The 16,417-nt window shown below is 43.0% G+C and overlaps 1 protein-coding gene and 1 long non-coding RNA gene across 3 annotated transcripts in view; one reads left to right on the top strand and one right to left on the bottom strand.

Annotated features, from left to right (window-relative positions):
- Nucleotides 1–9,896: 9,896 nt before the first annotated feature.
- LOC122410313 (uncharacterized) lies at nucleotides 9,897–14,680 on the bottom strand. Of its 2 annotated transcripts, XR_006260894.1 has the most exons (3): nucleotides 13,419–14,680; nucleotides 13,113–13,263; nucleotides 9,897–10,123 (listed from the first exon to the last, which is right to left on the bottom strand). It is a non-coding gene; the product is annotated as an uncharacterized lncRNA (long non-coding RNA). The 2 variants fall into 2 exon arrangements; XR_006260893.1 differs by lacking the exon at nucleotides 9,897–10,123 and having other exon boundaries at nucleotides 12,327–13,263.
- Nucleotides 10,498–16,417, top strand: part of LOC122410310 (uncharacterized) — a 41,310-nt gene continuing 35,390 nt past the window's right edge. The window contains exon 1 of the mRNA XM_043418476.1: nucleotides 10,498–10,520. The gene's annotated coding sequence lies outside the window, so the exon portion shown is untranslated. The remainder of the gene's footprint in view (nucleotides 10,521–16,417) is intronic.

The raw sequence follows: 16,417 nt of genomic DNA, 5'->3' as shown, positions 1-16,417 counted from the left end.
GAATATCCAAGTCAAGCTTTATGAAATTTGACATACTCGATCGATCGATCGAGTCTTCAGATACAGTCGAAAGAGTGTGTTAGCAGAGAGAACGATCAAACTGTTGAATTTTGTTGTCGAAAAACAAAAGATTTTTGTGAGATCCGATGTTCCAAGTGAAAAGTACATGAACGAGTAAAGGGTAACAGGCGTTCGGTGTGGTTGATTGATTAGAAGGCACCTGTGGTGGTTGCCCGAGATAGTCGATGGTCGAAGGAAAAGCTCTCTGTATCCCGGTTACCTTGGTGGTCTCTGTCGCACACTTGGGCGTTCGCAAGTCCCCGAGAGTTTTGGAACTCGGGTTGTCGGTGATGGGGCTGTAGTTCGCCATGGCCGTGGGTTATTTGGAGGGTTGCGAGGATGCTCTGGTGGATAAGACGTGAGTGTGTAGGTGATGCTAGCACTTTGGCGCGTATATCGAGAGAGTCCGCAAGGGGGTTCGCGGTGTTGAACGAGGGGCTCGATGAGCGCACGCGGAAGAGGAAAGACCGCGCGTGGAGAAGGAGGATGAGTTGGGTGGTGGCGAAGAAGGCGGGCGGGGGGAAGTTAGGATATAGTATAGCAAAGGACCGCATAGAGGCAAGGTTATAACGCAAGCAGCAGGGAGCTTGCGGAGGCGGTAGTTCGAGGTGCTACAGTTTATAATAGTTGCCGCACCGCCCCCTTTCGGCTCTTTCCTCTTCTCAAGCACGAGCTAGCAGCCCTTCAATTCCTCCTTACTCTCTTGGCCAGCGAGCTCTCTTGCGCGAGCAGTGCCTCTAAAACCGAGAGCAACCAACCCTGCTAGCCAACTTTCACAGAAATGCTTAAACCTAACTTTGCCTACCTCTCGCCCCTTTCTCTTCCATTTTCGTCAATTCATCTCCTCCCCTCTCTATATGTATACGTACGTATCCCCCGAGGCTACTCTCCGTAACACCAACGAAATCGGAAACCCAAGTTTCGTCTACGAGCTAAGAAAAATACCCCAATTATCGAACAGTTAACGTTCGAAATTAATATCTCGTTTTCGCGTTAACGAGAATCCGAAGCGCTTGTGCGATCGTCATGATGTTTGGATGGAGTTCCGTGCATGGATTTCTCAAGCTCTTTTGCGGCAGGCTCACTTATTTCCGGAGAGTCGAGCAGACTTTGCCAGTTTGTTCGGTACATATCGCGCATGCGAACAAGAAACGAATCTCCTCCTAGCTTCTCCTCTCTGCCTCGTCGGTTCTGTAGATTAGTTCATAGTTTCCATATAGTTTCAAGAGAGGGACGGAAAAAACGGAGTTATTAGCTGTGGTTAAGGGTCCAAAGAGAGCCACGGATGATGATGCTTCGTGGTCAGTTCTCTGTTCTCCTTCCTCCCCCTCCCTCCTCTCTCTCTCTCTCTCTTTCTATACTCTGCGTCAGGATGCAACCTGGCCTCGTACCTCCTCGGTACTGTATGGACGAACAGAGCCTGGAGCGCAATTTCAACCCTCGTGCTCCTGCCTCTTCCGTCTCTGTGGTCAGATGGGCATGAGTTTCTTGTCAACAGGAGAACAACACTTACATAACCACCTCCCGAGTAAAATGAGCGTAGCTCGTTAAAATAACTTTGAGATAATGATAGATTGTTCATTTACGAGCAGAAATCCCGTTGTCCTTTTATTATCAGAAGCGTTATTTTCACCTTCTTTTACCAGCAATTTATATTCCCCAGATCCTAAAAAAAACATGCCACGTGAACGTTCCTTTTTCTTTCTGTGATCCTGTACTTTGAACTTTTCTTCGTCTTAAGAAGCCTTCGCGTATTCGCGTGAATGTATCCGTTCCAGTTTTATGTACGTGCTCAATTGTTGAAAAAGATTTAAACAGAGATAGAGAAAGATAAATACATTTGCAGAAGGTACGGTGCATGAGTAATATCCTCCTACGTACTGCAACATTTCTCGGATCTTGTGGCAGCCAGGTACCCTCCCGCCCCTCCCCCCGCCATTATAATTCTCCGTTATCTATGGAAATTCTAAACCGTACTAAACAACAATACATACCTCAAAACTATGTAATTCTCTGAGCGCGCAGCTACACACCGTATGCAATATGTGTTAGCGAAGGCTCCGAGCTGCACCTGAAGTTGCCTTGTTTGCTTTATAACTTTACCCGAACGCGTCTCTCCTCGTTATGATTTCGTATTAAATTATCACATCGCTTTTTCTTTCTCATATTTGCATGTCTATGAAGATAAACTCCCCTTTTCTTCGGATAAACGACTCGAGGAATTTTTCTTCAACAAGTCCATACTCAAATGTTTCTCGTGTCTTTTGAGACGGTAACATTTCACGACATTTTTTCATCTCTCTTCCACAATTGACGCTCATTTTCTAATAGCCTTTTGCAGAAAAAAAAGAAAATAGTTGAAAATAGGGAGAGATTCCAGAACAGAGGTGACCGTCGATGACACCGCGTTCGAATTCGAAAGTTTTGAGTTTATAAGAACTCGATAAGGACTCGTATTATTTTGAACATTCCACAATGAGATTGGAAACAATGCAACTCTCATATAACACCTGGTTAAACAAGGCTTATTGATTCTAGTTAAATATAAGCAGGAATAAAATCGGTCAACGATAGCCGACGTAGCAGGATACTCCAAGAAAGGTCCATTGATTCTGTTTGTTGCTTCTTTGTTTTTGGTCAAGATTCGGCAATAATTCGACTTTACTATTATACCTGCTGTATGTTATCTGCCCCCTCGGGGAACACCATTGCTTGGTCGTTTCTACGTTGGTCATAATACTCTATATAGTATATAGGTACGTGGTCGTACCCAGGAACGCCGAGGATGATGAGATCTGCAGGCTTGCATCCTGATGAGACTATTAGGATGGCTTGATAAGTCCATAATATTCTAGTCGACGCCGGGCACTGCCGTCGAGTCCACCCGGTGTCCTGACTGCCCATCATATTCTCTCGCCGTCTCGCTCTCTCTCTCTCTTTCTTCCTCTGCCATCCCCCATTTTCCATTCCACCCTTATCCCATACTATATTTCTCTTCGTTTCTCTATCCTCCTTCGTACCGCAGCGATGTACTCCGTCTCGTTTTGTCTTTCGTTAACGTTGCGGCAAAAAAAAATGAATCGCCTGTCTATCTTTGTCCAGCTTCGATTTTTCTATTTATACTGGTTGTGTCGTTGGCTACGCAATATCTTTGACACAGATAAGTTTGATGTTACCTCCATTTAGTCTGATAAAGTTGCTGTACCTCGGACACCACGCCGATGAACGAAGATAGCAACATTTCGGAACGGAGTTCGTTGGCAACTTCTTTCGCACATGACGCGACTCTTCTTTTCACACAATCTTGAACGAAATTGTTTCCGATTAACGACATTCGGACGGCGGCGATTCGGGCCTCCGACTGCCCGAATAAAGACGGTCGTTGTGCATTTTAAAACATCAGACGACTTCTTACACGGAGAAAACGAGATCGAAAATTCTAGAGGAAAGTACTATGCAGTAATTACAATTGTTCTATCCACCATAGTAAAAAGACCAATACCCATAACTTTTATTCAAAAGATTCGAGAGTGTTCAGAATGGTAAATGGATATGTAATTTTCTATATAATCAACGGTTAGTTTGGTAATGTGAATTTTGCCACATTATAAATATGATGAATATGAAATTCTAAACCAAGAAAATTGAACTGTTACGATTTTGATGAGGTTTTGTTTCTTTTTGGGGTTTATGTTGTTTTACGAAAAAAACAGTCTTGACAACACAAACAGTTTGTCATGAATTGAAGAGATTAATGCAGTTGACTATTCAATGTTGTAATTGAAAAAGTTAGATTGAAGTTATAATTAATAATCATTATCTCCACACATCAGGTAATCGTGTCTGATTTAATTAATTAATCCTGTCGTTAATGATGTTCACATGCATAGCTATCAATCCATGGTTGTACTACACATACGATCTAACTAGTCATCTCACAAAATCCTTGTTGGAATCGTGTGTCGATTTTGTGAGATCTTGTTGGCTGGATTTATGATGTTACGGTTGCTCTGTATCACGAAATTGTTAATTGGTTGAAATACATTTACTTATTGTGAATTCTGGTTTTAATATCCAATAATATGAATTAAATCTTTTTAGATGAAAGACTCACAATATTTGCCATCAACCAAGAGAAACGAATAATCCAAAATTGATCCTCTATTTAACAGAGAGCCTTTTTCTCTATAGGCATAGTAAAAAATGTTTTCAGTCACTTCAAATGTTTGTATTATAAAGTATGCTCGAGCAACCCTGAAAAAAAACTATATGTATGGTAAATGCCCCACGTATTCGGTGTATTCATCATAGAATTTACTATGCTGACAGTCAAAATATGTGATTTACAATACACTTCCACTTATCGGTAAGTGCTAGTCCGATATGATGAAAAAAACTCGAAAACAAAGCGAAATATAGTTCTCACGTGTATCGTTTATTGATACCCATATAAAGCTATTAAGAATTCAAGGGACGAAAAATTCGAAAATTCAAACAATACTATGCTGTTTGTAATCGGTGGCTAAATACTTTGAAAATTCTTGAAAAATAATATATTCCTCACAGTATAAAAAACGAATCCGGTTTCTCCGTGTATGTTTTTTCGATGCAGAAAGGTTTTAGCGAAAACAAAATAGAATTGATATATTATTTCGACGTTTGCAAGCCTCATTCGTGAACGAGCAATTGGAAGCTTCGAAAACAACGAAGTATCGAATCAAATACGTTTGTCAATGAAAAAATTCGTATCAAAAAAGGTTTGGTTGATCCGAGAATCAGCTCAGTGCTAAACTCACATCGAGTATCGTATTCGAAGTTCCAGAAAATCTGTTACTCTTCCCTCCGAATCTCCTCAATCTATAAAAAGTTTTTTTTCATCTTTCAATAGTGGATCGAGATATAATGAACGCATTCCCAGTATCGCCAGCACTGAAGCCTTTGCTTCAACCTCTGGAAAAGAATTTCCACGGGAATGGTGATCTGGTGCTTTTATTCCCCTTCCTCTCGCGGTTTCTTTTCCAGTATTTCTTTTAATCGCGACACCGATGATGTGCAGGGCACAGTTTTAATCGAACGGGACCCTAAATAAGTGATATTGAGGATTCCAGAGCCATCGACGATACGAGAATTAAGACTATATTGGACAATTTCGTTAGAAGAGAAACAGAAAGAGAGAAATTACGAAGCGCGTGGCTAAAGGTGGGAGGAGTCGGTTGATGAAGGTACTTGCTTTGTTTCGTGTGGCTGCGAGATTTAGAACGTATTTGAGTACAAAACTCCCACCACCGCGTGGCTAGTAATAGAGCTTGGACAGTTACTCCGCGCGGAGGATGGTGTGACGAGAGGGAAAGAGATGGAGATGAAGGCTAATAGAATTGGATGGTCGAGAAGTGCCAATAACCAGGCGTGGGCTTGTTGGCGGGGTTTAATTGCGTTAGTATTTTATCCTCGCTTTAGTGATCGTGCGCCAAAGGCTTTTCGAGCAGCTTATGCCGTGGGAAGGATGAGGTGAAACGAGAAAGAGTGAACGAGATAAAACGGGTCAAATCGGGTGTGCGTGACGAGGATAGATATGCTCTGGGTTAGGAGGATATTTTTGTTATGCTATACCAAACGAGAGAAAACGCGTGCATTAGAAAATAATAAAACAACGTGTTTGAAAAATAACGAGAAATAGGGAAAGGTGAAACGAGAAGGAGAAAGACAGGAATTAGGAAACCACTGACAAGTTACCGTTTAGTACCTTAACAGTGGTGCGATGACGTCCGTAATTGCAAATTTCATTCATTCCTGGAAATCAGTGCAAATAGGTCTTTCCTCAATTTATTTTCAATTCATATCCAATGATTACAAACTTCTTGACCCTCGCAGCGCATTGCTGGAGCCGCTTTTTGACGTCTATTTCGGAAAGCGATTGGTCATTCATGAAGATTATCATTGCTCGCGAACAACTGATGCAGCATTACCTCACGATGACTGGTTTAATGCATTTTACGAATTATATCAAAATCAGTTATTGTAGAGACCTGCGTTTGTAAAGGGATTCAACTTAACTCGGGATGCTCGTTAACAACAATAATTTTACAATAAAATAAGCCTTTTATTTGGTGTCTGTTGGGTCGTCGTAGAGAATATCATTACCAGTTTGTCTTCCATGGCGATGTGACATTCCGATGTCATCGAATCGTCTTCCAACGAATATGTGAATATTTATACTTTTTACATGCTAAGTTACAACTGATCAATTGGTTGGGGATTAAGTAGCAAGCAAACATAAGTTCGATTCGATGATGTAAAGGATTGAAAAAAAAAATCTGCTGAATATTATTGCGTAGCTATCATGAAACCAACTTCATCTCGACATTGATGTTCATGATGCAATCGATTGTGTAACCGGTCCATACGACAAACTGCTTTGAGAAGATGCTCTCAGCATCTCCCCCTTCCAGTTCAGACGGTGTCATGAGAAAGGTCATCTTTTACGGGGTAGAGTTATTTTCACAGGCGAAGGATGCTGGGGTCCAAGGACTGGAGAGGGGGGCGAAAGAAAAGGGCATCTATTGAGACGAGTCGTCTGAGACAACCTGTTATTACTCCAGAGAAGCTCTGTTCCGTATTGTTGGCATGAAATTTCTCGACAATCTTTGCAAATCAGAATAATCCAAGCGATGTTGATTCATTCTTGTCATTTGCAGAGCATCCTTTATTCAACAATGGACCAAAATGCGACCTGTTTTGTAACGGTTTTGTACTCGTTTTCTTGTTCGTTGGTTTGAGTGAAAAAAAATATTTTGTAAGATGCTTCGTTGTCGAAGCATATGCGAAGAAATTTGAGTATTTTTATTTGAAGTGGAAAGTAGACTGAGCGGAATCTTGGTTTTCTTCTAAGACGACCATTTCCTAGAAATTTACAATCTAGTTTACCATCATTTCCATTTTTCTTACCAGAGGTTACGTCGATTCGATTGTTATTTTTCAAGAAATTGGTATATTTACATATACTTATTCATTCAAATAGAAAATTAATCCTCGATCAAGAGAAATAAGAGAAAATTCAGCATAAAATACCATGAAACTAAAATCTTGATAACCGTAGAATTTCTTTTGGAGTCATTGAGCCGATGAAGCCCTTCAGTGCACAGCGTTCAAGGATCCCCTGCTTCTCTGAACACTTCCGAGCCTCATCACCCATACTTGGCTATTTTCGAATATTTTTACTGTCGGAATCAACAATAAATATTCTCCGGTACTTTTTTTAAAATCATATAATTTCCCAAAATGAAATTGAACCGACGAACAAAAAATAGTCTTCATTGAAACATCATCGAGGCCAGAGTTCCTGAGAGGATTTGTTCCAACTCAGCTGAGATGGAAAAAAACATGAGTCAACACTTCACCGTATGGAAACGACGGTTTCCGCCCGAGTCAATTCCACCCGACAGTGTGATAGCTTAAAGTTCATATCAATTCTTTTGAGATTACTCCAAAAGACAACCGCAATTGATTTTTCGTGCGATACTTTCCAAAGCACGGAAGCAGCAGCAGCAGCAGCAGCAGCAGGAGAAGCAGGAGAATCAGTACCCTTAAGATTCGGAGGTTCATCAAGCGGAGTCTGATGTCGTTTGATCATATGCTTGACACGCAAGAAGCCCGTGTACACACGTGGGCACCGAAAGGTCAGCGAAGGACGTATCGTAAATTGTAAAATCTATCAAGACCAACGTGGTCGACATAACTCAGACTACGTTGGTGCCTATACCCGTTCGTATGAAGCATGGCGACCAGACTCGGCATAAATACCCCGGTTGCAGAGAACAGTGCTTCGAGCACCGGCACTGAGCAAGCCCAGACCGTTGTGGCGTGGCAACATCATCTATCTCGAATAATTTATTATACCGCGGCTCTCGGCAACGTCGACCAGTCGTGGAGAGAGAAAGGCAGAGAGAAAGAGGAGGAAGAGGGTGAGGGAGGCCCGCGGGGGTGGGTTTATGTCGTCGAAATCCGGACAAGAACGTGCCAGAAACCGGCTAACGGGAAACGAGTGTCGGTACAAATCTCAAACACCACCGTACGATACCGCGTATATGCAAAGCCAAGTATGACGAAACTTGTGGAAATTTCTACTACCGATAACATTTCCCTGAATTCGCACACTCCTAATGGACCCCGTTAAACATCATTTCAGCCTGACGTGATGACGAATCATTGCTCGAACCAAAATAATTGAAATCAATCGCCACTTTTTAGCGACGAAAATCATTCAGATCATTGTTGTTTGGTTTGTTTTTAAAAGTATACTGATAATCATCTGTTAGCTATTAAACGGTGATGAAATATTTGTAAGGACTTTGTGGAATGAAAATGAAATAACATTCAACGGCCTCTTCGCTGCCATTTCCGCCTCGTTTCCTCTCCATTGTTTTTCTAATTCCATTCCTGCGAGAGATACTCGCGTGAGCTTGATATCTTGTTTGGGTGGTTTGAAAATTTATAAAAATGTGAATTTTTGAAAATACAGCCGAATGGAAATTTGATGAGCACGTTGTTGCCAACTTGCGTATTAAAAATCAGCTCGTTTACGCCAGAGCTGAGCGATCGTAGAGGCAAATGCTGGGGGCTGCTTGATTGCTCGCGTTCGTTGCAACAGTTGTCAGTTATTGCGGGGAATTGAAACAGCTCGTTGGAGTTTTAAGAACTCGTTTCACTGCGATAGTTTGAAGAACTTGTCTTTTGGATATGAATTCGCTCTTGCTGCTCCGGAAAATAATTGTACCTTGCAAAAGTGACGTTGACTTTTTGTTTCCCTGAACATTTTAGCTAAAGGCATGCATCGACTCGTAACTATACGGATTTGTCAAGCAAAAAAAGTGACTCCGAATTTTGCGTATGCCTTTGTATACTCATTACGAAAGTAATTTTATCTATTCGAATATAATGATTAAAAAATAAAATAAAATCAATGGTGCAGAACTCGCGGAACTCACTGCAGTCGCAACAACTGTTCGTCCGGGGTCAGGAGGACCCGAGGCAAAAATTTTTCGTCTCCTCACTCATTATACGAGAATTCTTAATAACATTTGTGAGCGCGCAGTCTCGCGATGTCAGTGATTGAGCTCGCTGAGAGTCCCTGTGTTCATTTATTTAATTCGTATAGCATATTTGTGTAGATAATTTGTGCGTTACAGCGGATGGAGTTGGTGGAAGAGGTGTAATCCTATACGCGGATGTCCGCCGGCAGGACCAAGTACATATTGTGAAAGTTTGTTAAACGACTTTCTCATTAAAACTTTGCCAATTCCGTGGCGCACGAGGAAATAGCCGTTGCTCTAAAGCTTTCGGCCTCTGGTATAAGCCGACATTCGGAATAAAAGTTCGAATCTTCTGAATCGCTTTTTTTACTTTCGTACACGAAAATTCAATCGCTCCTTTTCCGTATGATCGCTACGGAGTCTGACAGAACTTCGTATAAGAGGAGCGGTGAAAGAAAAGAAAAGGAAAAAAAAAAAATACAAAACTGCATATGGAATCGAAAGAAGCGCCAAAACACTAAAAACACCGAGTCCTTCCGCTCTCGCCTTCGTTCTCTTTGTCTTTTTGACGCCAGGGAAAGATACAATGGCTGGCGCCATCTAACGGAGATTCCGTGAACCCGCTCGGAAAGGAAATTTTTTCGTCCCGTTCAGTTTCATAAAAAATCCGAGAGATGTCGCCACCACAGCATTTTATATAGGGTGATTGAATGAGAAACACTCCTATAACTTTTTTATTTTTAAATGCGAAAATTATTTATTAGAATAACCTTTATTTTAATACAGCTCTTTTTTCTCTCTCCGAAGCCACACCACAGCTCTAGCCGCTCGTCTTGTTTCTTGCCAACCTCTTCATTTCTTGTTTTTTGTTGGCACCCCTTTCTTGCCCGACGCGCCGCCTCGCGGCTGCTGGAGGCCTGGGATCGCTACATTTATAGCCCGTTCGAAAGGGGTTGCGATTTGTCGACCCGTAGCCCCAAAAGACTTCGACGAATTCTGGGAAGATTCAATATTATGATGCTCCAAGGTTCGAACTGGAAAAAAAAAAATTTTGATGTGTAATTTTTTGTTTTTTTTTTTACGTTTTTCAACTTTTTAAACTGAAATTTTTTTTTTCGGCATTACACTTTTTTGTGGAGTGAATTTTTCAAAATTTTCTATTATTTTTCGCGGTTTTTGGTAGTTTCATAAATTGAATGACGGAATTACCATTACACGATGATTCAGCGATATTTGAATTGCTTTTTCTTGCGACGTAAAAAAAAAAAGGTTTTTAAACGAATATATTTATAAATGCAAAGAAAACTTTGGATCGCAGGCCAAAATTTTGGTAACTCCAAGTGGGATGCTGCAGTGTCGAAAGAGGAACTTGCGATTCTTAACGATCATGAGTGACGTGGATGAGAGATTAAAAAATGCTGACATTTGGAGGTAAGTAAATTTGTGATCGTTTTACGTTTGCGCAATGCAGTACTCTACGGTGAATTTTCGATTTTCATCTTGACAAGCTCTATCTCTTTCGCTCTCGGGAGAATAGTCGCGTCGATGTGGAAAACGGCGGGGTAAACACACACGAGAGTCTGGGAGGAAACCTCGTTGGCGGGTAGATTTTCAAAAAATTGGAGAGTTGCGCGCGCTTCACCTTCATTGATCGGTGACCGCCGGAGAGAGTCTGCCGGCTCCGTTTCTATGTATATCTACAGGACTCGCCGTGCACCCTTTCCGCTGTTTCGTACGAACACGCGTGCTCTACAGCCTCATCGTCGACTAGGCGCATCCGAAGAGAGGCTCGTGCGTTCTCGACTTTCAGGGCGGAGCCCAAAAGTTGTGCGGGGCGTCATGACGCAAAAAAAAATGATTTGGAGAAAAAAAAACGAAAATATTGAAAAAAAAGATGAAAGTATTTGAAAAAGTAGGAAAAAAAAAGAATTTTGAAAAAAAATCTTTTTTTTTTTTTTTTGGAACGTCGCAGGACTAAAAAATCGATGACGCTCCAAACGAATATTCGAGATCGTCTGATCGGCATTTTTGTTTTGTTGCCTCCTGTGCTTTATATTTCCACCGTATAATGAAGTGAATAAAAAATGTGGCGATTCTTTTCCCCCTTTTAAGGCGCGCAAGCGTCCCGAAGGCGTTATGTTTCGAAGTAAGACACGACGGGGAGAGAGAAACGCGCGTGAAAGCTTCTGTGTGCGAGAGGACAAGGCGATGCTGGTCGAAGTACGCTACCAGCCGAGGGAACGATTTTGGAAACGACCCCCGGGCTGAGACTGGTTCACCACAGCATTTTTTAGTCTAGGGTACGAACCCCTATCCGGTTCTTGGATCCGGTGCAGGGGATAAATAGATATCGAGAGAGAAAGAGCGGGGACGAAGGAAGGGGTCGTCGCCTCGCAGTTCAAGGGATACGCGCATACAGATGGACGATCGGCGGCGCTAGAGGGTCGAGGGAGAGAAGTTGGCGAGCAGCGAGAACGCGGAAATGGAAAGAGCTTACATGCGGAGGAGAGCGAAGTGAACGGCGAAGCGAGATGGCGCGAGTTAACCTAACCTCAAAATTCCAGCATCAATTCTGGAGCTCCATCTAGCGTGTTCCACCTACCCGGGGTGTAATTAGGAACAACCCCTCCTGCTCCTCTATATTCTCTGGCTTTTCCATCCTCACTTTCCTCCCGGAGTATTCACTCCCGCGCTCCTTTCCGCGCAACTCCCTTCATCCACCGTCGAACTCGCGTGTGTCGGGACCACGTGATCCAGTAACTATACCCTTCTTTTTAGCGAGGTGGAGAAGCTCTAGCTAGCGTCCCGGCTGCCGCTGCTGCTGCTGCTGCTGGCGACGTCGGAAGGGAGTTGGTGGGTGGTGAGTCGCGACAAGAGAGGAGAATACCATGTTCTCCCGTCGTCATGGCTACCATGGGGGTGGTTATACTTGAAGGGTTATCCCGTTGTACAGTCATTGCTAAATTGTGAAAACTATTGGCCCACTCTCATCCCAAATACCCAAAATAAATGTACGCCGACGACAAACTCTTCCGAGTCATCGACAAGAGAATCCTCTTTGCCGCGGTTTCGTCTCGACCCTCGCACGAGCTTTTTCTTTCCTCCACTTCTGGATAAGGCGAGCTTGGTCCTTGGACGCTCGACCGTCTATTCATTTATTACGCAAAGACGCACTTGCGTGGATATTTCTCTGGTCAGGATTTTCCTCCATCGTTACAAACTTCGATCCGCACGTCATTGCCATTGAAAATGATTTATTTATTGATAAACATTGTGCATGGATAATATTTTCCTCACTTTTTATCGTTGAGATAATCAACTGATTAATTCATGCGGCCAAGCCTTTGATTTTGGAATTGGTTCACGTACGTTGGTATTGAAACCACAACAACAATGCTGCACTTCAGATTGTACTTTGTTCGTTACTACGATACAAGTCAGTAGTCTAATAATCCATAATTATTGTCGACCTCTCGCTCTCGACCTCTCTGTCTGTTTCCCATCCCCTCTTCCGTGCTACTGCGCACAGTCGCCCACACTTTTATAGAGTAAATTAAATAAACGCCATCAATCCCATGTCGAGGGAGTACGATCAATCAACACAGATATTCTTCCTCGTGCCTTATCGCGGTTCCCCAATTCGTTTGCATACAATTGCGGGGAATTGGGTTCGTTTAATTCGAATTCACCCGATACTCGCTTTTTTTTTATAAGTATTCAGAAATGTTGCAACAATTATCGGCCAACGTTCCATTTCGGGTTGAATTCCACTGAGCGAATAGAAAAGTACAACTTGTGCTGATAACTATTTTGAGAATTTTTTTTACAATGATCTCGCCATAATCGCTCAAATTCGGTGATCTCGACTTACACTCAGAGTTGACCCATAATTAAAATCAACAAAATATCATCGTCTAATAATTTCTGGTCATGCGATCAGTGCTCACGTCAGAACGTCTCGATATACCAACTAATATTTTTGCTCCGTTGTGAGTTTAATGCGAGTTGTTAATCATAAGTTACCTCTTGGGTCCCTCAAATGTACATGCACATCCCTTTGTAATATCACTTTTGGGTGGATATCTGTCACTTTACGTTTGGTAGCTGCTGGCAGTTTTGTTGTTTCGGATGATGGAGCGTTCGCTGCCCAGCGGTCCCATCACTGTGGTCTGCTCTAGAAAAAGTGTAATCTTTCAATTTGACTGGACACGGAAAACGAAAATTCAAAAAACTACTGTTTTTTTTTGTCACAAGCGACTCTTTTGAATCTGACAGAAAAAACGTGTCACGAGAATTTGATTAAATTGATCGAAAATCAAAATAAAATACCGGATTCAAAGGGGCCTCGATACGGGAAACTTTGAACTCGTATTCGAAGCTCGATTTTTCAAACGAGATTTTTCGTGTACGGATTCCGGTTCTGAAATGATTTTTCCATTTGAAACGTAGTGCGAGAGTTTTGCAGGAGTTTTTTTTAATGTTTTCACTTGACGAGCTGCTGGAGCGGGAACTTATCTCAAACGCCAGAACGCATGGCACGTTGGAAATGCGCTGCGACCGGTGCTCTAAGCTCGTTAGAATTACAAGGCCACGCGCTAAGGTACGTACGATGTGGACTTGTCAACACTCAACGGACCGAATTTGCTAACGCGCTGAACCTACTCGGACGCCTGGAGCACAAGCCACAATCTAATCATGGCGTGCCGCATTCACATCCTCCATTTTGCCTCGAACCATCCACGATTCTATCGTGTTCTTCGTGTTACACTCTACTGGACAATTCTGCGGGAGAAACTTGTTCGCCGCTATCATTATTTCCGACATTTTATTCGTTACAGCGGCTTCCAACACTGTGATGAGTTAAGCCCCGAAAATAGTTTTCCCATCCTGCTTACGAACGAGCAACTGCATTCTAAACGAGATAAAAAAATGCCAATGATAATTATTCGTCACTGAAAAGATAATCGAATCGTTGTATTAAATATAAAAATTTGAATACTTTTTGCCACTGTTTCCGAGAAATCATCAAAGATCAAAGTATTTCGAAAGAAATTGCAAAAAGTATAAAAAACTTTTTCGCCTCAAGGAGCATCGAAGATCGTCTGAAAGTCGAAATTCCTGAAATTGCTTCGTGTCGTTTTCGTCGTTCTGCAGGCTTTGTAAGCGAGATGAAGCAACAACTGACGAAAGCCAGACAACGGGAAGAAAAAATGTCGAGAGCGATGACCTATAAACAGTTGGCAAAGTGCACGAGGAGCGCTCTTCAAAGTTAATTTTCCTTTATTTAGCCAATGTTAAAAGCAATGCGAGAAATGAGAAAAAGTATTAAAAACCAAAAATAAAGATCTGTATGATAAATAGATAAGGCGCGGGCGCTCTCACAAGTCCACACGCATGAGGCGCGTTCTCTGCAGTATTGCGAAGCTACATGGGCGCACGGACGCACGAGCAGTAGGGCAGTTGGAAGATCTAGATGATATTATCTCGAGTTGGTTCGAGGTTGGAGTATCTACGCAACGACGAGGCAAGGGGTCCCCTTCTCTTTCGTTCGCCTAGTCAGCGAAGGCGGAGTCTAGCCGTTTCCCCGCGCGCTCGTGGCTAACATAGCATTAGGTAAGCTTTTCGTTTTATTGATTTTTCGAAAAAGCGCAAGCGCGCCCGGAGCTGTTGCCCTCCGCACTATCACCTACGAGAGCGAGCGTCGTGGCGAAAAGCAACCCCCAGCGAAGCCTCATATTCTTCCCCACCTTACCTCCAAACTTTCCATCCCTTCTACCATTCTCTTCCGCACCGGCGTGTGTACAAGCCACGAACACAAGCACACCTTTAGTCCCATACAAATTTCGAGCTCCAGCCATCATTTTTAGCCGAAAAATTTCAATGATTCCTGGATTAAAGCAGCCAGGGGAAGGGGGTGCTCCGATTTTTACCTCCATTATCCGAGCATCCTTGATCCACCGATTCTCGTGCTCTCGGAGAGATTAATTATCGATCCGAAGAGGGTAGCCTCGCAGCATCCAATCATCGGCGACCTTTCGACGTAACCACGTACTTTTTTCGATATAAGCAGGGTGACATGCACACGACGGGCCTCGTCAATTACGTTCGGTAATGTGTGAATTTATAATTTTTTAATGTGCTTGAATATTTCGATTGTTCCTAAATAAAAAATTCTTCTGCAAATAAATTTTACTCTATTGTGTCGAAAGAGACGAAGTTGGACCACTTCGTCGTTGGGATTTAGGAATTTCTTTTTTTCATTTCTTACATGTTCTCGCAAGTGTCTCAACCGTCGTACCTTTAAGGCACTTGGAATATTGCGATTCGACGAGATATTTTGTTCGGAGGAGTCGAGAAAAAGTTTTTTAGTATGCACCTATTGTGAATGACGGGCACAGGATATTTTCGCATTGACAGTAGGTCGCGTTTCGGAGCAATCTATCTTCGAAGAAGCCTCGACGAAAATTTTCGTCATCCGGTTGCTCGGTGAAGATTAATGTTGAAAAACGGCCTTAAATTATCATTCTGGATAGTACGTGACAAGTGGAGCAAGATTCCTATGTCCAACGCTCGGATGGGGTTCAATGACATTCCTAATTTGGTCTACGAGCCGGTGATGCAAGAGAGGGCGAGCCCCGACGACGAAGATACTGCCCTCGGAGTTGCAAACATTCATTATTGCGGCTGGCTCAGTCCTGTTTTCGTATAGTTTCTCAACGTGGTCCCTCATCGGAGATAGTATCAGCAGGACCTGGCGCAGGCATCCAGCAGCCCTGCTCCACCGATACACTCGCACAGTCTCCAAATCTCCGAACTTTCAACCCTTCCTCCTCCCGCGCGCCCTTCTCTCGCCTGGTGCACCGTGTCTGTTAGCCCGCGGCGTCTCATTTCGTCATCGGCTTTATACCCATTCGCCCGGCCGGTTCTAGGTACCCAGGGATCCAGAAACAACCAACCATCGTCCCCCCCCCCACCCGCCCCGTCCTCCAACGCTGCCACCGCTAACGATTGGTCCGAAAACTCGGTACACAAAGTGCCTGGGCGCTTGGTGTTGCCCAAAATCATCGGGCTGCTGAGCACCGCCGCGGCTCTCGAAGCTCCAGCACACATTTACACCTTCATCCTTGTTTTCTATGTGTGTTTGTGTCCCTCGTACTCGGGCCTGTAATACTGGTACTATTAATCCTCCGGGTTCGAATAAAACCTGTTCATTTCGTTTCTTACCATTTATCCAATTAAGCTAAAGAGCACTCGTGCAAAACAGTGTGGGCCAAACTCGTCTACGCAAGAACGTTACGAACTTGTACATTTTCAGGTTATTCCAAAAG

Source organism: Venturia canescens, chromosome 4, assembly GCF_019457755.1.
Source record: "Venturia canescens isolate UGA chromosome 4, ASM1945775v1, whole genome shotgun sequence".
Lineage (NCBI taxonomy): Eukaryota > Metazoa > Arthropoda > Insecta > Hymenoptera > Ichneumonidae > Venturia > Venturia canescens.
The sequence above is the reverse complement of the archived record's forward strand: the minus strand, read 5'-3'. Positions and strand labels throughout refer to the sequence as shown.